At 47.3% G+C, this 24,933-nt stretch overlaps 2 protein-coding genes across 6 annotated transcripts in view; both read right to left on the bottom strand.

Annotated features, from left to right (window-relative positions):
- The window catches only part of HNF1B (HNF1 homeobox B), a 111,797-nt gene that overhangs the window by 71,192 nt on the left and 15,672 nt on the right, over positions 1-24,933 (bottom strand). The gene's annotated exons all lie outside the window — the stretch shown is intronic.
- The window catches only part of HEATR6 (HEAT repeat containing 6), an 89,196-nt gene continuing 73,994 nt past the window's right edge, over positions 9,732-24,933 (bottom strand). The window contains exon 24 of one of the 2 annotated variants that reach the window (XM_087854599.1): positions 9,732-16,972. The gene's annotated coding sequence lies outside the window, so the exon portion shown is untranslated. Of the gene's footprint in view, positions 16,973-20,032; positions 23,393-24,933 lie in introns of those variants that run through there. The other variant, XM_087854600.1, reaches the window with a different exon arrangement.

The raw sequence follows: 24,933 nt of genomic DNA on the forward strand, positions 1-24,933 counted from the left end.
CTTTTGTAATTTGCAAAGAAAGAAGTTTGAGATCTTGAACGATATAGTTGCCATTCAAAATTTCTTTAGGGGTAATGTTACTAATTAAAAACAAAGCCGGTGCTCCTGTTTTATGAATGAGGACCCTGCCACACAGGGAGGGTCACGGGTCTCCGAGAACAGCAGCAGCCCAACCAGCCCCACCCCTCCTATCCAGGGATGGTCATGTTTGCTCCAGCTACCTGAAGAGTCCCAGACTGTCTCTGGAGACGTACGTCATCACGAAAGTCACCCGCCGCTGAGAGGAAGAAGTGAAACTCACCTACCAGCCAAGCCCCCAACACTGTTGAAGCAGGGGTAAGGACGGAGCAGGCAACTCTGGGAATAACCTTAGAAGTGTTGCATCAACGACCAGCTAGCGTGGTCCCCAGAGGTCATCCAGAGACACCTCAGAGGTTATGCGCACAACGGCAAGCCGAGGTGCAGAGAGGAGAATGACTGCGGGTCACATGGAGAGCTGGTGACTGGAAAGGAGCCAGAGCTCTCCCAGCTTGAGTCTCCACCTGGGGCTACGTCCGGGGTCCTCAAATGACCTTGTGACCTGCTGCTCACATACTCTCATTTTCCAGTTGAGGAAACAGAGACCAGTAAGGCAGAAAGAGCAATGAGGCCGAGGAGGACTCAGGAGGCCAGAGAAGATATTCAGAATGGACCTTTGCCCCTTCGGATTCTCTTGAGTTTATGTAAGTAGGACTTGCAGTTCTTTCTGTCTTCCTTTCCTTCAATGTCACAGTAACTTATACATCAATTTCCTCTAGTTCCTGAGGAAATGGCCTTGTGAACTTGAAAAACAAACGCCTAAAGGCACTGAACCAAGTTAGCTTCTTGTACTGTCCCTTCTGTTCCATGCCAGTGTTTCTGGCCAGAAGTGGAGTCAGTTAGGTCGGAGCAGGGGAAGAGGTGCACGGACTCCCCCAGAGCCACGGTTTGGCAATGAGAAAAAAACGCCCAGGACATTCTCCTCAGAGCAGACGATCCCAGCGTTCTTGGCATCCAGCAGGTGCTTAGCAAACGGGTGTTGGATGGCTTTGTTGGGTGCCGTGCTGGACAACCTGTAGGTTATTGGTTTCACAACTGACCAGTGGAGGAGCTTCCTGATTGCTCAACTCCCCTGTGTCCAGAATTATAGTCAGAACTGAGCAATGGTCAAGAGACATAGGTGTTTTGAGTCTTACCCTCAGGGAGCTTGAGCTCTCATTGCGAAGTCAGTTCGGCCACATGTGATACAAACTGAGCAAAAGACAAGACAGCTGGCATGTGAGACCCTACGACCTCGACAGCATCGTGGGAGTGGACGTCACAGCCATCTGTCTCCATCGCCACAGTAATAAAAGCTGCCTTTCTTTGAGCAGTTACTGTACTTACTACTAGGCACGTGCTAAGCACCTGACAGGTATTGTTTCATTTCATCGGCACAACGACCCCACCAGGTTGGTACTAATATTATTCCCTTGCCCAAGGTCACGCACGTAGCTAGAGCGTAGAGGCATAACATGAACCCTGGTCTGTCTTGCACATACTCAGCCTTCTGCCTCACTGTAGCCTCCGTGTGTAAGGGGTTTCCTTAATTATTATGCCTCCGAGACCTTTTAAACTCCCGTCATCCTCGGGCCACCATGTGTGGCCCAGACCAGCAGTTCTCCAACTCACCTAATCGGGTCTAGATGAGAGAGAAAGAAAGGGGAACTGCTCGTAACCTGTGACCCATTTGCTTCCACCCCAGCTGGGAGGGAGAGGCACAAGCAAACCCTGTCACAGCATTACCAGTCAGGTGGAATAAGTAGAGAACCGCTGTTCCTGGTCACCCCCCTCTGTTCCTAGTTTGCCCATGCCCTTCCCGCTTTCCTGTGTTTCACTTTGCTTTCCTGAAGCCTGTCTTAAATGACAGGGACAAAATCACCTCTAAAGCTTGGGGAGCCAGCCCTCCTCGATTTACCAGGAGTCTCCTGTGTTCCTCAGAGTTACACACTAACCAGTCGCTATAACGCAGTTATTTTGTCCTAAGCGGGGGTTCAGACATCGTGGGTGCACAATCGCTGCTCCACCTTGTGGTTATTCCTGGGAACTGCAGCTCTCCTCTTCTGTTATCTAGGGCGTAAGGACAACCAGCCCTCCGCACGTAGGTGCTGGGTTTCAAATCCACCCGTCTTCCGCTCCAACACTCGCTTAGAAAGTCTTCCAGTTTCATGTGGAGCTACACCAAGTTGACAAGCCGATCTGACCTCCTCAAATTACTACCTTGGCTTCCGGGTACACTGAAATTAAGATTACCCTGATACTACTACTACCAGCAACACTATGGCTACAACTACTATTACCCCCCCCCCCCAATATCGCTGCTGCTGCTACTTCTGCTACTGAGGCTTGCTGCGTGCTTCCCTCGCGGGACATTACTGCAACTGTCTCATTAGTTCTCACAACAACCCTTGAAGCAGGAAATGCTGTGATCCCTAATTTACAGACTAAGCCTTGGCAGGTCCCCTGATTTGTCAGAATTCCCACTGCTTAGTAAGAGGCAAGTCAGGGTATGGGTCCAGACCGTCTGGCACCAGAGCCCAAGCACTTGACCGCTCTGCTGAACGGTCTTCCAGTGTAAGGGGATGACATTGGCTTTGGCGTCAGGGAGAGCAGGGTAGCCTGGGAGCCAGTCCTATCTGTAAAATGAAGTGCCCCCTCACATGTGTAGGATTCCTTTAGGATTCAATGAGTATATAAAACATGTAACAGAGAAGCTGCCATAATTCACCCGACTCCCAGGGAGCCTAACAGATCTTCCATCTTGTGACCCTCCTCCATTAGCCCAACAACAGGTGCTCTGCATACATTTGCAGGATGACCCACTCTCCGCTCAGGCCCTATAAACACCCTGCTAATCGTTCGTTTGTTCACTCGTCTATCACACAATCACTGAACACCTAGATGCCAGGTATCGTGCTCGGACCCCGGGGGGAATTAGAGGGTGAGGAGAGCCCTTGCAAAATGTGCACCAGTGGAGTTTTCCACGTGCAGACTGTTGGGTGTGCAAAGAACAGTGTGGACAGGCAAGGCACGTAGCATCTAGTGATCTTGGAAAGAAAAGCAAAACAAGGACATCAACAACTAGGCACAACAAAGATTCATGTCTTAAGAGATCAGAGGATGGATAGTCGAAAGGGAGAGAACTCCTATCAGAGACAGAGAAATCTCCCAGGTAGGCCGGTCAGGCAGAGCTTGGTAGCATCGATAGGAAGGGAAAGGCAACGGTCACAGGTGGCAGCCGGAGGGGCATGGCCGGTCCTCAGTGCCTTGTCTCGGAGGCCACTGACCAATTCTTTCACAGCACTTCCACTGGAGAAGGGGACCTTCAAAGTTCCTCTAGGATCAAGAAGGGACAGATGATTAACCGAAGGGAAAATACTCCCCTATAAGCTAGGCCCTGTGCTGGACCGCACTCTTCATTAGAAGGTAAACCAGTAGTATCTACCGTAGGATTAAATCAGTTAAAACAAGAGGAGCTCGGCCCAAGGCATATCTATGGGAAGCCCTCCACGCATATGAGTTACCAAGCATTCTTTTATGAAGAAAGGCCTAGGGCCGTTCTGAGGACACGCTGGTACCCCAGAAGCAGCTCTTATGTTTCCTTTCTTCCCAAGACCTGCCGAAACCCTGGTCACCATACCCCGAACCTGTAAGTCAAGTGGGTGTTTCATGAGCTTATGAATTTTTATAAGATTCTATTTTTGCAATTTCATGCAATGCTCCAGTGCCACGGGACACGTCAGCTCCTGACCTTTCAGTCGGCAAGGCACTTCCCATCAACAGAGCCATAAAAGCCCACTGGTTTTCTCCTTGACAGGAGAATTTGTTTGGTGCTCTCCCTCTCTCTTTCACCATTTGAATAGTGATGTCATATTCCAACAGCCTCTCACCTCTGCTGAAAAAGACCGACCTGTGATTCCCTCCTGGGTGCTCAGCAATCCCCAGGGGGGAAGTTGTGGTTTCCAGCATGGAGCAGGCATCATGAAACCGAGAGAGCGCGGGCTGGCAGGGGGGAGGAGTCACCCAAAGGTAGGGGACAGAGAAAAACGGCCCTGTGCGCTCATTGAACCTCAGGTTGGTGGCCGAGGCAGGTTTTGTTTTTTGGGGTTTAAAAATTTTTTTTATTCCTGAGGCCTGCTGTTAAGACACTGGTGTAACATTCAAGGAACTAGACATAGAATAAAGCACCCACCCATCTTTCCCCCTGAATGCTAGCCCAGCTATTTTTTCTGGGACTGCTTTTAGTTTTTACACATATTTTTCAGGAAATTATAATCACACTGCAGGGTTTAATTTGGGGTGCTCCTCCTTTCCCCCAATGTTTTTGCAGGAAGGCCTTTCCTGCGCTGCTGCGTCGTCTTCATGCTTATCATGGGAGCTGTTGCATTGTGGCTCATTCCTGAGACTCGCCGCTGCTCGCGGGGTCTTGGTCCTAAGCAGTCCTAGGGATGAGTGCAACAGTCGTGAAGTCTTCAGTTCAAGCCTCGGATCTGCCATTTGCTAGCCGTGCAACCCGGATTCTGTTCCCACTTGTGCTCTGAGCCTCGGTTTCCCCATCCGTGGCACAGTGGCTGTGAGGTTTTAGAAGCATGTTGAGAACTGTCAGAATTTCTTCAACAAAAGGCAGCTATTTAGAGAACTATTGTTGGATAGTCTAACACTACGAAGGACATCTGTTATAAATGTTCTCCTTTCGACTTCTCTTTTGGGGAAGAGTCCCAGGAGTGGGATTAGGTAGCCCGAGGGTATAAACGTTTTTGTGGCTTTTGAGACGCGATGCCATTTGCCTTCTAAGAAAGCTGATACCAATTCACGTGGTTGTTGGCAGTGTCACCTGTATTTGACCCAAAGCTAGCAGCCAAGGGGGAGGTCTGGGGACGAGTAATGTTAGTCCTGTAGCTCACCAATAAGCAGGTTCCTTAAGGAACCAAGACACAGCAGTTAGTGGAATTTTGGTGATGGAAGTCAGGAATCTGCAAGAGGATATGGCGGTGACGGGGAAGAGGCTGGGCCTAGTCACACACGAACCAAAGGCCGATGGTTGCCATCTGGGTGTCCCTGAAAGCTTGTGCTTCGGGAGAGCTCAAAGTACTTGATATTAAAATGCGACTCTTCCCAAATTTATTTCTAGTTTAAAGCCTAAAATGAGGGGAGCCTGGGTGGCTCAGTCGTTAAGCATCTGCCTTCGGCTCAGGGCGTGATCCCGGTGTTATGGGATCGAGTCCCACATCAGGCTCCTCCGCTGGGAGCCTGCTTCTTCCTCTCCCACTCCCCCTGCTTGTGTTCCCTCTCTCGCTCGCTGTCTCTCTCTCTCTCTGGCAAATAAATAAACAAAATCTTAAATAAATAAATAGATAAATAGATAGAGAAAGAAAGAAAGAAAGAAAGAAAGAAAGAAAGAAAGAAAGAAAGAAAGAAAGAGAAAGCCTAAAATGAAATTTCTGCTGAAGCCTCGCATTGGTGGTTAACATGGCTAGTTCTCTTGGGGAGTTTATCAAACTGTTAAAAACCAGTGGCTCCACTCATGTCTTCCTGATTTGCAGACTACGTCGAGGCTGTTGCTTTGCTGGTTTTTATATTCCACTCAGCCAAACAGTAGACCGTAGTGCTCGAGCTATTTTCCCATTTGGAGGGTGTGAAGTGGGGTGCTGTGGTATTTTCATTCACGCTTTAGGATTTGTACCAAACCTCTGCAGTGGGGCGGGGAGCACCCAGAGGGGAGAATTGCTTGATCTGGGGTCAGGGCCAGGTTCTCTCTTCGTCTCACAGTGTCATTTGAGGCAAATCACTTTCCCTTCCCCAAACACTGAGGCCTTCGTCCTTGAAAACTTCTGGCTGTGGTGTGGCTGAGTTACTGGTGATGATGAGAATATAGCCCTTGGCCTAGGGTCCCCTTCCATTATTTTTCATTCCTAAATGTGAAGATTCTCTGATTTCCTAATGCAAGGGCGTGACTCTGCTCTGTCCATCACCCAACTGCAGGGTCGTGTAGCCCCTGCGGGAATCCACACCCTTAAGTTGAAGACGTTAAATGTGATAATACTGAAGGTCTCCATCTACCTCTTATTTCCAGAAAAGATTTAGGGAATGTTGGAATTGATCCAGGAGACACACTTGGGCTCTGAAAAGTACTTAGGTGACTCTTTTCTTAACTTCGATTTACAAAGATGGTAACCGGAAACAAACCGAGTGTCCAACAGCAGGGGATAGTGAATTGTGGCACGTTCACATCATGAAGTGTTTTTGTGGCCATTAAAAAGGTGAGATTTTGAAATAACATGGAAAAAAGACTTCTGGGATAATGTTCAGTGATAAAATCAAGTATGATGTCAAGTAAGTAATGTCAATGTGCTGTGTATAGAGAAAGAAAAAACTGGAAGGAAATACTCAAATGACCTATGACGCTTTTCGCTAGCTATTCAGATTTTGGGTGATTTTCTCTTCTTCAACTTTTCTATATTTTTCCAAATTTTATATAATTTATTTCTATCTTTTTTATAATCCGAAAAAATATTTTCACTCAGGCTTTATAAAAATTTTGAAACTTTATAAAAAAATTTGGAACTGCTCTCATCTAACTAGGAATCAAATTACCCCCACATTTAAAACTTTCTTATACTAGAAAGTAATGTAAGAATAGTCGATTATAATAGTCAAATAAATATGTGGGGAAAATGGGCAAATATTCCCCTTTTTGACAAAATAAAACAGGATGATACACGAAAGGGTTTTGAATGGGAGTCAGAGAACGTGGGTTCCAATCCCAGTAGAATTCTGGTTGAATGACATTGGGCATAATTACTATTTCTAACTTTCACTTTTTTCATGTTATAAAATGTACGTCTCAGGATTGTTGTGAGGTCTAACGAGACAATGTCTGTAGAACCCTTCTGTGAAATGCTACGTTTTAGATGGAAAGTGAATAACTGCGGGGCTGGCGGGGGGGAGGAGAAGGAGCCCTTCTCTGCTTTCTTTTATAAGGAAAGTAGCATGTGTTTCAAACCATGGGTCCTGAGCCACTAGTGGGTCATAAAATCAATTTATTGGTTCATGAAGAAAAAAAAATTTTTTTTAAAGAATATAATTGAAAATGCCAGACCATACTGCAAAGTAATGTCATTGTTTTGGGAAATGTACATACCAGGGTATGAGGTAAAACAGATTTCTCAGGGCCCTAAGCACCTAAGGAGACTGGAGAGGCCTAGAGAGTCTGTCTGTTGCTTCAAGGTCAACAGTCATGGGAAGACCAGAATAGCAAAAGCTCCTTTCTCTTGTTCGGTACATGAAACTCAACAAAATTGGTGTCTGCTGGCTTGTGAGTCAGTTTCAGGAGGAGAGGGGAAGTCAAAGAGAGGACAGTTTATTCTACTGCATGATATGATGGTTACATATGTATCATGCCATGCCATTTATAAATGTCGTAGTGCTCAGGACCCTCCCTCCCTTCCTCCCTTCCTTCCTTCCTTCCTTGCAAAAAATTATTTATTAGGCACCCAGTGTTATGGACTGAATCGTGTTTCCCCCAATTCACACATTGAGGCCCTGACCCCCAATAGGACTATATTTGGAGACAGGGCCTTTAAAGAGGTAATTAACTTTAAATGAGGTCCTAAGAATGGGGCCTTAATCCAATTGGAATGGTGTCCTTAAAAGAAGAGGAAGAGACACTCGGACTATGTGTGCACAGAGAACGGGCTTTAAGGATAAATTTTATTTCTTCTATTTTCTGATCCCGTTAATAACATGAAAGCCCAAGTCCCTGATTTGGATACCTTCATTTCTGATTGTTGATTCCTAACACCCTGCAGCAAAGGGTCTCAGGCTGGAGGAGCATCTGTGCCATCTACACGGGAAGTGCCGTGGTCTTAAAGGGACAAGTCAGGGGAACCACCAGGAGGCCCTAACGGGGATCTTTGGGGCTAATATAGCCTGTGACCGAGGTGAAGGTGCAGGACAGAGACAGCTCACGGAGACTTGACCCTGATTCTCTACGCATAGGGGCTTAATTCTTGCCCTCTCAACACACAGTCCTCTGTAAACTGCCAGGGATTTTTCTTCATGAGTCCTATGTTCCCCCTGGGAGGTTTTTAGCTTTAGATGGCAAAGCCTGGGATCACTTCCAAAATCCTGCTCCAAACCTTTCTTCTCTACCTGAAGGGTCTGCAAGTGCTCTCTGTAAAGAGCAAGATGGTCAATGCTTTTGGCTTTGAGCACCCTACAGTCTGTCTGACTCCTGGACTCTGTGGCACAAGCAGCCGTGGTTAATATGTAAACAGATGGATGAGGCTGTATACCAATAACATTTGATTTATGGACACTGAAATGTGAATTTCAAGTGATTTTCACATGTCATGAAATGTTATTTTTCCTTCTTTTCTTTTCCAGCCATTCCAAGAATGTACAAACCAGTCTCAACTTACAGGATATACAAAAGAGCAGGCTGTAGTTTGCCCACCACTGACTTACATGGTTTCATGCATTTTTCATGAATTTGGTACTTTTTCCCCCAGATGAATTCAAGGAATCCTAATAGATCAGAGAAAGGTAAGGATGGTTGAGTCTGCTTTATACAGCTTTGAGCTTTCATAAATTGTTCTGAAGTTCTCTATGACAATGCGCAAGGGATTTTTTTTTTTAAAGCTATACTTATTTAGGGCGCCTGGGTGGCTCAGTCGGTTAAGTGCCCAACTCTTGATTTCGGCTCAGGTCATGATCTTGGGGTCATGAGATTGAGCCCGACATGGGGCTCTGCTCTCAGCGGGGTGCCTAGTTGAGATTCTCTCTCTCCTTCTGCCCCTCTCTCCACACACTCACTCTCCCTCTCAAATCAATTTTATTTATTAAAAGAATATTTTTTATATGAGAGAGAGAGAGTGAGAGCACAAGGGAGGGAGGGGCAGAGGGAGAAGGAGAGAGAGAAGCAGACTCTCGCTGAGCATGGAGCCATGACAATGTGCCAAGGGATTATAATAAAAGAATTTATCCATATATTTTAATAAATGCATTTAAAATACCCTAGGGGTGTTTGCACAGTGACTTTGGGGCATCCTTTCCTCTAGCTTGGCCTTAGTTTCCCCATTTGTAAATGAGGGCGTTGATTTCGGCAACTGCTCAGGTCTTCCTGTCTGAAGTTCCACGCGTCTCCGGAAGAGCTGTGTCCCCCCCCCCCCACTTGTGTTGAGGGCTGCTGCAGCACCTCTGAGCTCTGCCCCTGACCATGCACTTGAGGCCTGTGGACTTTGTGGCACTCTGCTCAGTTTAGCTGCTTTCCCCCTGTTAACGTTTAAGAAAGAAAGCATTAAATATACAGAATTGGAGAGCTGGGCCCTTTGCATCTTTCTTGGCAATAAAATTGAGGGGCCCCTTCAAGGAATTTCCTTCCTCATTTTTGTTGTCTTTCCCAGCCTATTCGAAGAGCCACTTGGGGAACTCACTGCCAGACTTGCCATGCCCATCGCCTTGGGGAACAGTGCGGACTCTGGGCAGCAATGGGCTGGCTCAGGGAAGCCCCTCTCAGTTTCTCTTGCAGGAAACGACTACGGCCTGGGGGCCCTAGACACTGTTTATAGGCCACCTTCATCGCCAGTGAAAGAAAAATGCCCTGGGCGATGTAATGAAATGTAGATGAGATTATTTCTGGAACAAGTTTTTTCTCCTCACCTCCCCCTTTAAGAAAAAAAAAAAAAAACAGCCCAACAGGTTTGTGGAGTCCGAATAGCAGAGTGAAGGGCTCTCGCTCTAGAAGACCACCAGCTAACGGGATGAACACAAACAGGCGGATGGTCGGCCCCTGCCACAATACCTCTCTCTTCCCAATACCATCCGAAGAATTCAGGCACCCGCAGCCGGTCTGGAACCATTTCTAAAAAGCAGGTGGGCTCAGAGAAGCCAGAGGGGCTGACGTCTCTACCAGTGGAATCGGACTGAGTGATCTGCTGTGGTTCTGGCACCCAAGCCTCAGCGGCATCTGGGGTATGTGAGAGGATGGGGTCCCCGGGCTCATGAGTGAGCATGACTGAGGGAGGCTGCCTTGTGAGTTTCGCTCATGAAGACTCTGGAAAAAAATATCCTTGGCATTAGTCACCAGAGAGGGAAGTGACTGCCCTGCAAGGAAATACAGTCGAGCTCTTCCTCTGTGGTTCGCCCCAGGGAAATGATTGGCCCTTCCTTTTCCCCCCGTGCACCTAGGATACAGGTACACAGAGCCTCACCGTGACCACACGGTGTTTCTTGTCTGTAGCTTCCGGTAACCTCTGAGCTCAGAGCGTTGAGAGTCTGGGTCTTTCTTTCTTAGCCTTTGTTGGTCTTTTCCAACCCCTCGCCTCCAACCCCCATGGCCTGTGTACATCAGCGTGGTCGTTGGCTTGTATCAGACCCTTGCTAGTCAAAGTGGGGTCACAACCTCAGGCCCCACCCCAGGTCTCCTCAAACAGGATCTGCATTTTTATAAAGCTCCCTGGTGGATGTGTAACATATTAAAGTCTGAGAAGCCCTGAATTAGAGGAGAGATGTTTGCTGAGTTAGGACAGGGCAAGTCAAGAGACATGGGTCCTACCAGTGCTGCTGTCACTTCCTTTGCCATTCTCTTTGTGAGCAGTTGTCAGCAAGCAGTGTAACAGCTTTGGGCCTCACCAGCCTGTGGCCCGGATCGAATCATACACAAGCAATTTTTAAGCAGAATTTTGTAGGAACTATAAAAGATGAACCACGTGTGAACCCCGCCCTCCAGGGGTTTCCGTTCCAGTGACGGAGGGAAGACAAAGAGGCAAGAGATGACAATACAGAGTGAGAAGTGGCAGGGGCCCCAAGGGAAGTGCAAAGAAGGGGCTCTGAGGCTGCAGAGAAAGAGGAGGCTCCTGCCAGGTTATTCCTAACTTCTGCCCTTTTATGGCTCCAAAGGAAAACAAATGTCCTGTGCGGGGGCTGGTTGAGACCCCCACCCCGCAACTCTACAAGCCACCAGGAAAGGTCCACAGAAGCTGCAGGGCTCCCACTGTTCAGGAGGAAGGGAAATTAGAATGTCGAAGATTCTAAGTAGGTGAATAAATGAAATTAAAATTTAAAAATGAAAATACATTTTAAAAATCATAAAAAAGCTCTTATTTGCCATCCATGCTCAATATCATCCAGACTGTCAGGATGAGGGGGGCACGGGGCTCGTCCTGTTCGTCTCTGTGGCCCCGGGGTGCGGCGTGCTGCTGGGTCCAGAGCCAGAGCTCAATGAACATTTGTAGCACTGAACCAAATGGTGGTGATTTTCATGGGCGACACAAGCATACCCTGCAGATGCAGGAACACAGCCTTCTCTTGGGCGTTTCAAGGCAGTATGCACAAAACCCTATGATGTAGCAAATTATTATCCTGTCTTCATTCTAGACAGGCAGATTCTAGAAAGTATTTCCTTCAGTTGCTCAGGCATGAATGGGAATTTCCTGAGGACCATGTCTTGGTCTCCCTCCAGTAAGACCTGGGCATTTCTGTATTTTTTTTTTTTTTAATAAGCTCTACACCCAACATGGGGCTCAAGAGTCAGATGCTCTACCAACTGAGGCAGCCCGGCACCCCAAGACTTGGGCATTTCTATTGCCCACGAAGAACTTATCAGGGAGGTTCCTTGACATTTGACTGTTAGCCTTTTTGGGAATAAATTAGGATACACAGAACTTGAATTTGTAAAGCTCTTTAAAATGGTTTTTGAGGTCTTCTAATCCTCCACAAATTGGGTCAATAGAATCGCTTCCATTTTTTTTTAAGATTTTATTTATTTATTTGTCAGAGAGAGAGAGAGAGAGAGCACACAAACCACAAGCAGGGGGAGCCGCAGGCAGAGGGAGAAGCAGGCTCCTGGCTGAGCAAGGAGCCCTATATGGGACTCGATCCCAGGACTCTGGGATCATGACCTGAGCCAAACGTGACGCTTAACTGACCGAGCCACCCAGGCATCCCAAATCGCTTCCATTTTGAAAAACAAAAAAGCTAGGCAAATTTTCTGTCCGTTGTCCCCAAACGTAACTGGGAGCAAACCTTAGTTTATGTGCCAAAACGTGTGTCCACTGGGGCCTGGGGACCCTTTGTCTATTTCCACAGAGAGATCTGGAAAGATGCCCAGGGTACTTGGATTTCTCTTTCTGATGTTAAGCTTCTTCTCCGAGTCCACTTCAAATGACAGACTTACAACCTGAAGGAACCTTGGATATCATTCATTCATTCATTCATTCATTCATCATAAAGAAATTTCCAGAGACTTCTGGTTAATGAGACAGGGTGACGTGGGTTTGTTTCTCTAAAAATTCATAGACAATCTGAATTAACTAGAACAAAAATTATTTTTCTAAATACATTGTGGAGTTTGTAAGAAAGTAACAAAAGAAGAGGGTTCAAAGCTGGAGTAAGCACTGAGACCCTGATGGCTGACAGGGGTCTCAGATTCAGAGACAGGTGGTAGGTGCTGGAGGCTACATTTCAATACTAAATGGGCACAAAAGAGAAACTCTGAGGACAGAGAGAGGTGAGGAGGTGTGGTGGATTCTAAAGGTTCCCCTGTTCATGAATGGGAACTGGAAACTGCTCCCCACCTATGGAATTTACAAGGAGCCTTAATACCCTCCCAGGACTGTAGGTGGGAGAAGAGACACCCATGAGGAATAGTAAGCCAAACCTGTGTCATAGGTCGGTGTGGAGTCTGAGGAAGCGTAAGAACCAGTTTAAGCCAGTCAAATCACCAGAAACCTAGAGGAGGCATATATGAAACTGCACAAAACATAATCCCTTCTGAATCCCGTGATGAAAGTTACAAACTATGCTAGGAAATGAAGAGCCATGAAGGAGAGTTAGCAAAACCAAGACGGAGGAGTATTAGTACCCCCAAAATTGCAGATAGTAGGACATTCTGAAATAAATCAAAATAAGTGGGTTGGAAGTATTTATTGAGGTAAAAGGTCAAGACTGGGATACTAAAAATGAATTAGTTAATCTGAAAAAAGTGAAATTTTCAAAAATGAAAAATACAGTCGTTGAAACCTAAAACTGAATGGGTCAGCCGGATGATAGAACAACTACAAATAAAGAGAGGATTAGTGATACAAAATATGGATCTAAGGAAGTCATTTGAAATGAAACATGGATAAATAAAGAGATACGCATCGTGGAAGGAGGCTAGATGTGAGATAGAGAACGGAAAGTTCCCACACACTTTTAAGAGAGATTTTAAAGAGTGTCTGGAGCAAATGTAGAAATGGCAATATTTAATGGGATCCTGGCTCCCAACATTGAAGATGTACGAGTGCTTAGGTTAAAGGAGCATACTGAGTCCTGTGCAAGGTAAACCAAACAACCATACGCTCAGACACATCAGCATAATGAAGCTGCAGAAATAATCCAGACCAAAGCAAAATAAAACACACAAAAAACAAAAACGTCAGAAGCTACCGGAGATTAACACAAACACATTTGCTATACAGGAATGACAGACCGAAGCAAGACTTTTCATCAGCCACCAAAGGTGGCAGAACGCAGTGGAAACAGTCTTCAAAGTGCACAGGAAGAATGACCATCAATGTAGAAATCTATTTGACCCAGCTAAAGTACTGTTTAGGAGGGATGCCAAAATAATGGTGTTTTCAGGCAAAGACAGAGTATATCTGTCACAAACCCTCACTGAGAGGGCTACTAAAGGATGTGCTTCAAGAAGAAGAGAACTGAGCCCAGATGGAAGGAGTGGTGTTGCAAGAAGCAAGATGAGATAAATTAAAATTAAAAAATATATATATGAAATCATACTGCTATATCTCAATAATCACTGGCTATATAATTTTTTAAAGTAATTAGGTGGGTCTAAAAATAAAATGAGGGGCGCCTGGGTGGCACAGTGGTTGAGCGTTTGCCTTCGGCTCAGGGCGTGATCCCGGCGTTCCGGGATCGAGTCCCACATCGGGCTCCTCTGCTAGGAGCCTGCTTCTTCCTCTCCCACTCCCCCTGCTTGTGTTCCCTCTCTCGCTGGCTGTCTCTATCTCTGTTGAATAAATAAATAAAATCTTTAAAAAAAAAAATAAAAAATAAAAATAAAATGAAACTAAAGTACTAAGACACAATAGGGTTGGGGAAGGACAAGTTAAAGTGTTCTAAAGTTTTTATATTCTGAGGAACGAGATCAGAGGTATTATTAACTTTATAGTTATTAACACAAGAATTTCTGTTAAGATTTTAAGGGTTCCCACTAAAAGTAGGTAAATAAAATGTAAAGCCTCCAAAGAAAAAAAATACAGTCAATTTAGTACAATGAAAAAAGAAAGGGAGGGGGGAGGGGAGAGAGAGAAAAAACAAAAAGTAAAGATAAAACGAAAACATGAAGCAAAATGACAGAAAAAAGTTCACAAGTCATATGACTCTAATTGGGTGAAAGTTGAAGTTTCTGAACACACGCTTGATGCCAGGTACTGTGCGATGTGTGGGGGATACAAAAAGAGATAAACCATAGCTTCTTTCTTCAAGAAGTTCACAGTGTCCTTGGGGGAGCAGGAGAGGGAAAACAAAGCAGTAATAATAGGCTGAGCGTCTTGACAAAGGGAACTAAAGACAGGGGCACGCAGCTCAGCCTGCAGGGAGAGGGTGGAGGAAGGCTTCCTTCCACTCAGCTCATTAGTCAACAGAATCAGGATTCGTACCCGAGACCCCCATCTCCTTTTGCACCCCCCTTTCTACTATACCACAGTGCCTGAAATTTGTAACCGGAGGCTTGGGGACTGCATTGAGACCACAGCCATCTTTGAAAATGAGCTGTATCTGCATGTGGGGACTGGATCTGTCTCTCTAGCCTATCCTGGGCTGGGGCAGAGCCAGGAACCTGGTAGTTTCCAGGGCTGAGCAGCCCGGTTTACCCCAAGGAAGCCATGGCACTAATGCCGAGTTTAATCATTAACTCCCAAGTTCACAGGGCTGGAGCTGGAATGCATAGGACCCGGGGGGTGGCCTGGGTCTCCAGGGCACTAAGAGAAAGATGGTTCTTGAGATGGGAAGGGACCAAAGTTTAGAATGGGGTTTTTTGTCTCAGAACAGATCCATATTTGGGGCTTAGGAAAAAGGGCTCATGATTTTTCTCTCAATTTTGTCGGAGTTTCACCATCACCTTATTAGCTCGATTTCAGGATTCCCATTTATTTATTTATTTTAAAGATTTTATTTTATTTATTTGACAGAGAGACAGCCAGCGAGAGAGGGAACACAAGCAGGGAGAGTGAGAGAGGAAGAAGCAGGCTCCCAGTGGAGGAGCCTGATGTGGGGCTCGATCCCGTAACGCCGGGATCACGCCCTGAGCCAAAGGCAGACGCTTAACGACTGCGCTACCCAGGCGCCCCGAGGATTCCCTTTTAGTGTTCATAAGATATTGTAATTCCCTCGGCCACAGCCCCTACGTGGCATGGAAATTCTTTACTCATCCATCTACCCCATAACCTGTGGTCTCCGGGAGGGCAGGACTCGGTCTTTCATCTCAGTGACCTCAGTGCCTGGCCCAGCCCGGCACATGGTAGGTGCTCATTAAATGTTTGCTGACCAGTTGAATAAACGAGACCCTAACTCTGCCTAAAGCTGTTCCAAAGCACAGGTCTTTTGTTTGTGTGCTCATTTAATTAAAAGAAATGGAGAGTGATTTTGCATTAGTTCAACAGAAGTTCACGGATATCCTTTGAGGTGCCCTGTGGTATCTTAAAATATCACAGAGCCAAGATGAGGTCCACTGGCTGGGAAGAGCTGGAATGTTCGTAAGGAGTTCAGTCTTGTCCCCTTTATCCCTTTGTGTTTGGATGACCGCAGAGCATATTACGGTTGCCTTGGCATTCTTGGGAGAGAGGTGCTATTCAAGCATGAGGTGAGATTTTTATTGAGGAAACAAAAGCCCCACGGAGGGCAAATTCCACCAGCGTAATAAAGGCAACCGCTCCTTATAATTTCGGAAAGCTTCAGCCAGCTGTTGAAAAGACTGCATTAGCAATAGCATCAGCAAGCCCAGAGAACGCATCTCCAAAGGCCCTTCGGGATTCTAGAGAAGAAAGCTCCCACCGGAAGGTGAGGTGCCGACGGGGCACAATTTCTGTCTCTCTCCAGTGAACTTGATCTTCCCGATCTGTAAAGTAGAGGCGGTCACCTCTTCTTCACAAGGCACTGGGCAGGATTAAGTGCAACGGTGGCTAGTCTCTTGTGGCCGAAAGTTGCTCAATCAGGGCGCAAGGACCTTCTCTTTCTCCCGAAAGTAGGAATCCTGACCCTCCGTAGCACTAGAGCTGTGGAAACAGACTCTGCCCTCAGAGGCCATGTGACTGGTGCCCAGCGATTCAGCTGCCCAGTCTGGAGGGCGAAGAATCACTCTGCTACTACTACTGGCTTAAAGTGTAAACCCGGGTCTCTAGTGTTGCTGTTGACAGCGCGAGAGGTGCTGGGAGAAGAGCCTCCCCCTGGAGGAACAGTCGCTCTCCTGGAAAAGTCAGCTTGCCTGGCTGGAGGTGAGCCAGACAGGCTGACTCTAGCCCTGGCCAATTCTCTGGCATTCCAAGGTCCAGGAGACTGGAAAAACTGGCCAGCGTCAGGGGGCCTCCTTCTGTACCAGGCTCTGGGTTCTTGTTCATCTGCTGGCTGGTGGCGTATAACACAACCAATTTGAATTCACCTCTTTCCACCGCCTGTAATTTCTCGGAGTTCTGTCAATTCTTTGACATTCTAGCACTCAGTGATTGTTAGGTCGGGGGATAAGGTAATTTAGGAAGAACCCCAGGCTTGGGTTCCTGCAGCTTCTCACCTGCTATTGGTCCCAGCGTCAATCTGGAGCAAATCACCTTGGCAGGGATGGGAAGACACGGAGCTGCTCTGGTCACCTGATCTCTTCCCCTTTTGCCTTTCCATTTCTCTCCCCTGCCCCAAAGAACTGAAAAGAAATGAGAAGTAAATTGCCAAGGGAGATCCTCTCCTGGGGCAAATTTCCTGCCTTTGCTTATGGGCATGGAGACCCTGAGTGGGGAGGCTAGTTGCAGGGCACTCTCCCAGAACCAGCCCTGGGGGGACAGGTGCGGGCAGTGTCCTCCACTCTTTCATGGGGTGGGGGTGGGGATTTAAAAAGTGAAGGAGGAGGAAGAGAGACTGTACAGAAGACCCCAAGGCCGTCCCTATTCCTTCACTCCGCCCCACCCCGAAACTTGTCAGTCTCCACCAAGCCTCAGAGAGAGAGAGAGAGAGAAGTGGGGGCGGGGAGAAAGAGACGGAGGGGGGAAATCAAAGAAAATTGCAAAAGTCAATGGCCCGGAACTAGAGGCAGCCTCAGCAACTGCAGTGTGACTTTGATTCCCCTATCATAACCCTGAATTAAAAATTCAGGCAATTATCTGCATGGCTTCCTTCTGATTAGAACGAGCCGGAGCCTCATTAATGCATCAGCACAGAGGAAAGCCATTAGGGTCTGTGAAATGGAATGTTTCTCTGAGAACAGGTTCCGCTTGATGTAGAATACCCAGCAAAAAGAAATTTCACACATTTTTGAGCTCAGAGTCACAGGACGGCACCCTGCTTTGGGGCTGCAGACCCCGCCACGGTTGTCCCTTCTCAGCTAGCTCTGGGTGAAAGCCACCTTTGTTTCCCAGCCTCTCTCTGGCACCTCTGTCCTCTGGAGTCGTGTGGAGAGAGGGAGAGGGAGGTGAAGGGCCAGAAAGGACCTCCTGGCTGCTCCCTTGCTTGGTCCTAAGACACCGAGGTGGCCTGGACGCGGGGTCTCCAAGTCCTTGAGCCATGAGGAGCACCAGAATTTCTTGGGAGTTCACTGCCCTCCTTTGCTAGAAGAACTAGGCGCAAGCTTGTCGGGAACAGTGAAGGTCCAAGACTCCAGAAAAGAGCAAAGTATCTGCATGCCCCAACAGTCTTGGTACTTTCCTGACTCATGTGGCGACTTGGGCATCCCAAGGCCATCCAAGCAGGATCTGGTGAAGCTGAGCCAGCCTTGGGGGCTTGTTGCTTAGGAGAGGGTGAAGGGTTGGAGGTAAGAAGGGCACCCTTTGTTCATTCCTTATTGTGTAAGCTCTGCGTTCTTAAAAATGCAGATCTGTTGTGCAGTCCCTAACCAGGGTGACCGTCCCTACCACAGCTGGCATTCGGAAGCTTTCATGTGCCTTCTTCCAGTGACTGTGGCTCACTTCCAGGGGCAGCCAGGAGCAGTTTCTCAAATGACTTTCCTTGCAGCCCTAATAAGGTCAGTTCTTGGGAGGACTGGGCTTGATCCAGAAGTACTGTCTAGATTTTCTTCAAGCCAGTGGGCAGGACTTGAGCTCCCTCATTTAGGACAGCTGGGCATTCTTCTAACACAGGGATTCTCGGGACACCAAATGTTGATCCTGGGGATAGATACGCTCTTTAGGAGGAAAGCTAGTCTTACGTGGTGAGAACGGATGGAGACGAAAAAGTTTTTGGTAAAAAGAGAACTAGTTACAGTCCCTAGGATGCCAACCAGGAAAATGTTATCCTTCAAACTGAGTAAAGCCACGTTCTTCTCCTAGCACACCTGTTAACTATTCAGCGTTAGGAGGGCCAAGTGTCTGTGCAAAGCTGTAAACACAGCGAGCTGGTCATCAGGGTATAAGGGAGTCAATGTTTAACTACTCTCGTCTGTAGCAACAGCGCCCCCTACTGTACACCAGCAACACTAGGCGCCCCGCGGTAATTCAGGGTTTGGAGATGTTTTCAGTCATACCCCACGTGACAAGGGTACATTCCTGGTCACCGGGGAGTTTTTATGAAGCATGTTTTCAATACTGCAGACAGTTTTATGGGTAAAGGCTCCTAGAGTTTACCCCATCCCACCCCCCATCCAACCCAAACAAGATGCTTGGTGATTCAGTTATGTTCTTTGTGGGTTCTGAGCGTCTGGTCTTTCCAAAACTTTGCTTTCACTGGGCCAACACTCCACAAAGTCAAATGCAGTGACTACAGATGACCCCCGTGTAAAGGGCTGACCTGAAGCCACCTGAAGCCTTGGGTGGGGGAGGTTATCTCCCTAGGCTCACCAGCTGGTAGGAGAGCGAGAGGAGCTGGCCAAAGGTCAGGAATGTGGGCCCTTCTAGAGAGCGAAGCTACTCTACCAGCCCCACAGCACAGGCCACTCTCTGCCTTGGGAAGTGATCACATCTCAGCCCTGAGCACCTTACTACCATCCACGTATTTCTCAACAGTGTAGACATAGGCTCTTTCCAGTCAGATCACTCCTTTCTTCCCAAGATAGTTTCGTTCCCACCTTTGTGACTTGTCACTCCTTATTCATCCAACAGATATTTTCGGAACCACTATTATGTGCTAGACATTGTTCTAGGAGCAGGAGCGCCGCCCATGAAACAGACGAAGGCTCTGTTCTCCTGGAGCATACATTCTAGCGGGAGCGCAGACAATTACAGAAAGACGAACGAGTGAGTCAGCGGTGTAAGCGCCTTGGATAAACAAAGCTGGGTGAGCCCGAGAGAGTGAGGGAGGGCCACTTTATACAGGGGGTCTCTCAGGAAAGCACACTGGAAAAGCTTGTGCTGCCCACTGGCAATCTACCTTACAGAACTCCTTTCGAACTAGGATGGTCTCTTCCGTAAAACACCCCCTATTAACTTTCCACCAGCACCAGTGTTCCCTTCAGCTCATCTCTCCTCCGGCTTCTTCGTTCTTGGAAAGACACACAGTGATAGCTTTGATGACAGCCTCCCGGGTTAAGGGTCCTGTCTTCTATTTCTCTGGTTTGCCCTCAGAGCGGGGGGGGGGGGGGCGGGAACCAGCGTTTCTACGATGGGCTGGAGACATGAACACATTCGCTCATCTCCTCCTCACAGAACCGGCAGACTCTCTACCACTGTCCCTGTTAGAAACCAAGGAAAGTGAGGCTGAATTCATCTAAGAGCACATGACCGCCAAGGGTGCCCCTAGGATTTGAATCCTGACCAATGTAGCACCGAAGGCTGTACTCTTTTTTTTTTTTAATGTTTTATTTATTTATTTTAAAGCAGGCTCCACAGCCAACATGGGGCTCAAACGCACGACTCCAAGATCTGGAGTCGTGTGCCCTACCGACTGAGTGCAAGGAAGGGATGAGCTCTATTTCTCAGAGACTGGCCATACACGAGATGCGATTAAGCTCCTCTGTCTGCTGCATTAGAAATCCTTCCTTTGCTACTAACCGGGTGATGACAGGTACCTCCCTTCCCCTTCCTGGGCCTCAGAACCTTCTCTGAAAACTGAGCTTAGGCCACTGGATCTCCTGGGTCTTCTCCAGCTCTGACACTCTAAGAAATAGACTCTCCTACAAGGGACGGTGGAGGGCCGGGAGAAGTCAAGTGACCTCACCCCATGAAATCTGACTTTTTAACAGAACACAAAACACCGCATTTGTTCATTCAACTGAAATGCAGCATCTATGGCATCTGTGCCGGGCCCTGGCATGTGCTAAGGATACAGACACAAAATTTTAAAATATGTCCTCACCCTAGAATGTGTGTAAAGGGAAAGACAAACACAACAAGAAATTACGACATGATAATTACAGCTACCATTTTACACGGCCCTTACTCTTTGCCAGAAACCATTCTGAGCACTTGGAAGCCTTTTAGCTCACTTCACTCTTCCCAGCCGTCTATGAAGTGGGTGCTACTTTTATTCCTACTTTACATGTGAGTAAACTGAGGCACAAAGAGGTGTGTAGGGCCGAGCTATCGTGAACATTCATAATGCACGACAGGGACTTACTTACAGGACCTGAGCTGCAGAAATTAAGAGAGGCAGATGTCATATAGCCTTAACTGGTGGTTTCATTCCCCTGAGATTTCTGGTAGTCCCTGTTTGACCCCTCTGCCATTTGCAGTCAGTCACACACAGCCAGTTGGAGGGCTTTTCTGTAGAGAGCAGAGAAGGATTTAGGGTTCTGAAACTCAAAAATCCATGGCTAGGAAGTCACTCAGGACAAAGAACACACCAAGTGAATTAGAGCTGGTTTTCCTGCCCACAGAAAGGACAGAGGGAGGAGAATGCTAGACTCCCCCTGAGAATGGACGACCAGACCCTGTTCCTCCTTTGGGCCAGATGCCCGACAAGCCGCCTGTCAGAAGTGCCTGCCACAGCCCTGCTGAGGTGTCCCCTGGGCACTGCCGTGGCAAGAGAGCCCAAAAGGCCTGGTGTGAGAGCAGCTGGAGTAGAAGAGGTCTGAGCCCTGCAAAGTTCCCCTCTGGCCAGCACAGTGCATCCAGCACAATGAATGCCCATCTCCCTAGGAGTGTGGAAGTCAAAAGAGAGCCCCTGGGCCTGACGAGTCCTCTAGAATGGGAACAAGGAGAAAGGCTGCCTGGGGGACCAGCATAGGAGGTGGATGTCTCACGCTGCCACAAAGAGGCAGTGGGGCATAGAGACCAGGATGGGAGCTCCTTGAGGGTGGGGGTCTCCGTCCGCTTCGTTCACTGCTCCAGCCTGTGGGCCTAGTTCAGGTAAGAGGGGATCGATCCATATTTGTGAAATGAATGAGCTTAGGTGGGCTGTGTCTAGAACCAGGCTGCTGCGTTTCAAACCTCAGCTCTGCCTCTTACTACTCGGCTAAGTCTCTTCTCTTCTCTGCGCCTCGTATGTAAAATGGGGATAAAAATGGTGCAGGTCAATGCTGATCTGAGATCAAAAGAGGAGACGCATAAAGCGCTCAGTGCCTGGCGTAGCACAGGGGCTTAGTAAGCATTTGCTCAGAGTATTAGCAGATGCCCTCACTCTCGCCCTGCACCTCAGCGCCACATTAGGTCCCCCCAGTCCTGAATTCAGACCCTACCTTGAGGACTCCAGAACTGGCTAAGATGGAATTCCCACCACCCTGATACAATGGAGACTCCTGATAGAAATTAAGCTAAACACTTAAAAAAAAAGTTACTTTTCCTGCAACAATGGATTTTATAGGCTGATATTCATATTCAAGAAGAATGCAAGCCTATAAAAATCAGATGTCCTGTGAAGACCCTTGCTAGCATTTTAAATTAAATAGCTTTCTCCCTTGTAGGCGTGTTTATTCACAGGCCAACTTAACCTCTCACCTTACCTGTCTTTCCAGAAAAGCACAGTCCTTCAGGTGAGTTATCATTTGCAAGTGCTGTTCTGGTCACTGAACTAAATTTAAGGCAAAGAAGACAAGTCTAGGAAAGAGGACTCTGTTTTTCCCTTTCCCTTTCACTTGCACCTACCGAAAGAACGCTGGGCTTTCCTGAAGAGATTCAGTACAGAGGGCTTTATGGTTAAGATAAACACTCTTGAAGGTGAGTGATACATATTTTCATTAATTTTTTATTTTAAAAAAATCATCTGGATTTATCTGGCTTCCTGCTTATTTAAATGCCAGTTAGGTGACCAACTCTCCCATTTGCCCAGGATTGTCCCCATTTTGGCATTGAAAACCCCATATCCTGGGAATGCCAATGACCAATCAAGTCGACTTGTCAGCTCAAAAAAGCATTTGAAGATCTTTTTTTGTTCGTTTGTTTGAAATCAGAAGAGGTCACCTCCTGGGAAACAGACTCCCCTTGGGGAGATTGCCACTCTGCTCACTATTAGCAAGTGTGGCCCTGAAGACCCTGTGAAGGGAGGTGTCCCCTGCTGGGAACGCCTGATTTGACAAGGAGGAAATGGGAGGGCACTGAGAAGACTTTCAGAGAGGGCCGCCCCGCCCCACGAGCCTGCAAGTGCGTGTCTTAGCATCCTTCCTATAATGTCCCTTCCTATAATGACCCTTGATTTGGGTCAGGCTCTGGATCCTCCAACAGACCCCACAGGCCAGTTCCTGTGTCCCCAAGTCACCATCAAGTCTGCATCTAGACAGTCCTGAGGGTGTCCCCATACAAGGGAGCAGCCCAGCATGGGGGCTCCTCTGGGACACATGGAGAGGCTGCCTGAAGCCTCTGTTGATGTCCCTTTTCCTCAGATCAAGGGTCTTTTGCTGTTTTTGTGGTGTCCACAGACCTCATGGGATTGGCCCACCGCAGGCAGGTTGAGTTTCTGGTCACAGAGGACGCAGCGTAGCCTGTTTCCACACCCAGTAAGTGAATGTGAGGACCCATCAGGGCTGGGGGCATTTGGCTTTCAGGCTGGCCTCCTGAGGCCGCAGTGCTCCTTCCGTGGGTCAGGTCTCTCAGGAGATGGCGGTGAAGATGTTGGCTGGACTGCAGTCATCCGAAGGCTTCACTGGCGCTTGGAGCATCTGCTTCTGCGATAGTTCATCACACGGTTGTCGGCTGGAGGCCTGTTTCTCACCATGAGGACCTCTCTGTAGGGCTGCTTGAGTGTCTTCTTACCGTGATGGCTTCCCCTGCAGTAAGTGATCCAGGAGACAGATAGCAAGAAGGAAGCCACAACGCTGTTTGAGACTCGACCAGGCACCATTCTTTCTTCCATATTCTATTTGTTGGAAGAAAGTCACTAAGTCCAGCCTACACTCCAGGGGAGGGGAATTAGGGAGGGAAAAGAAATCAAAGGATTTCTGGGCATATTTTAAAACCACAGTTTCCCAAAGCATTAAGTGTCTGGATGGGGAATGAGTTTCCGCAAAGTTTGGTTCTAATAGTAACACGGGAGGAAGAGCAGGGGCTTTGAGTAAATCTGAGTTTGAAACCAGGCTTTGCTCCTTTCCATTTCCTGGGATCTGGAGCAAAATGATCACCTCTAAGCCTTGGTTTCTTCATCTGTAAAATGAAAATAACAATAGTAATTCTTTCAAAGAGTTATTATAATTCAAACGAGATGACCCATGCAGGGACAAACTCAAATTATATGGGGCCCGACACTTTTACAACCTGACAGGGCCCTCTTTAAGAAAGGAGAATGCAAAATTACAAGTGTAAGTTAGGCACAGAATGAACGTTTATTTAGAATTAGAAATGACAAAAAAGCACCACACATTTTAAAAGCTGATAAATACCACAAATATCACAAAATTCAGAAAAACGACAATTAAAAAAATCACCTAAACAGAACCTCTTGAAAATACCTTCTTTCTTACATTTTGACTGCATACTTTTTGATCCCTTGTCAACATGACAAAGATTTTGCAATATTTTCCATAGTCAGGGGCGCCGGGCTGGCTCAGTCGGTGGAGGGTGTGACTCTCGATCTCAGGGTCATGAGTTCAAGCCCCACATCGGGTGTAGAGATTACTTAAGAATAAAATCTTTAGGGGAGCTTGGGTGGCTCAGTTGGTTAAGAGGTTGTCTTCGGCTCAGGTCATGATCCCAGGGTCCTGGGATCAAGCCCCACATCAGGCTCCCTGTTCAGAGGGGAGCCTGCTTCTCTCTCTCCCTGCCTCTCCCCCTACTTGTATAAATAAAATCTTTAAAAAAATAAAATAAAATCTTAAAAATTTTTTTTCCATAGTCAGAAGAGAAAGATAATTTGGTCTTTCTTTAGCATGGCTGATTAAAAATTTGGTTTTTATTATTTATTTATTTATTTATATATAATTTATTATTCAGCCTCACAACCCATTACTCAACATGTCAGGCATTTGTTGTCAAATCTGGAAAACCTCCATCAGATTTAACATATGAGCTCAGGGCTTCAAGTGTTTCTGTGTGGTGAACTGATGGCACCCATTGCCCAGGGCTGTTGGGGAAGTCTGCGTGAGGGAGGGGCTGGAAGCTTCAGCTCCCCTGGCGGTCCTCGCCTGGAGGTGGGTATGTGTGGAGCAGGAGCTCAGGAAATGGCTGAAGCGAAGACAGCTCTTGGCTTTCTGCTCCATTGCCTCAGGCCAAGTCGAGAACGTCTTGTCCTTGGTTCCATCATCTTCTCCGGAAGCCTCTCGAGCGCCCCTGCCCCAGAAGGCAGGGATAAAAATACCCACCCTGGGTGGGAAGA

This window comes from Ursus americanus, chromosome 23 (genome assembly GCF_024610735.1).
Source record: "Ursus americanus isolate L20-20 chromosome 23, mUrsAme1.1.p, whole genome shotgun sequence".
In the NCBI taxonomy this organism is placed as follows: domain Eukaryota; kingdom Metazoa; phylum Chordata; class Mammalia; order Carnivora; family Ursidae; genus Ursus; species Ursus americanus.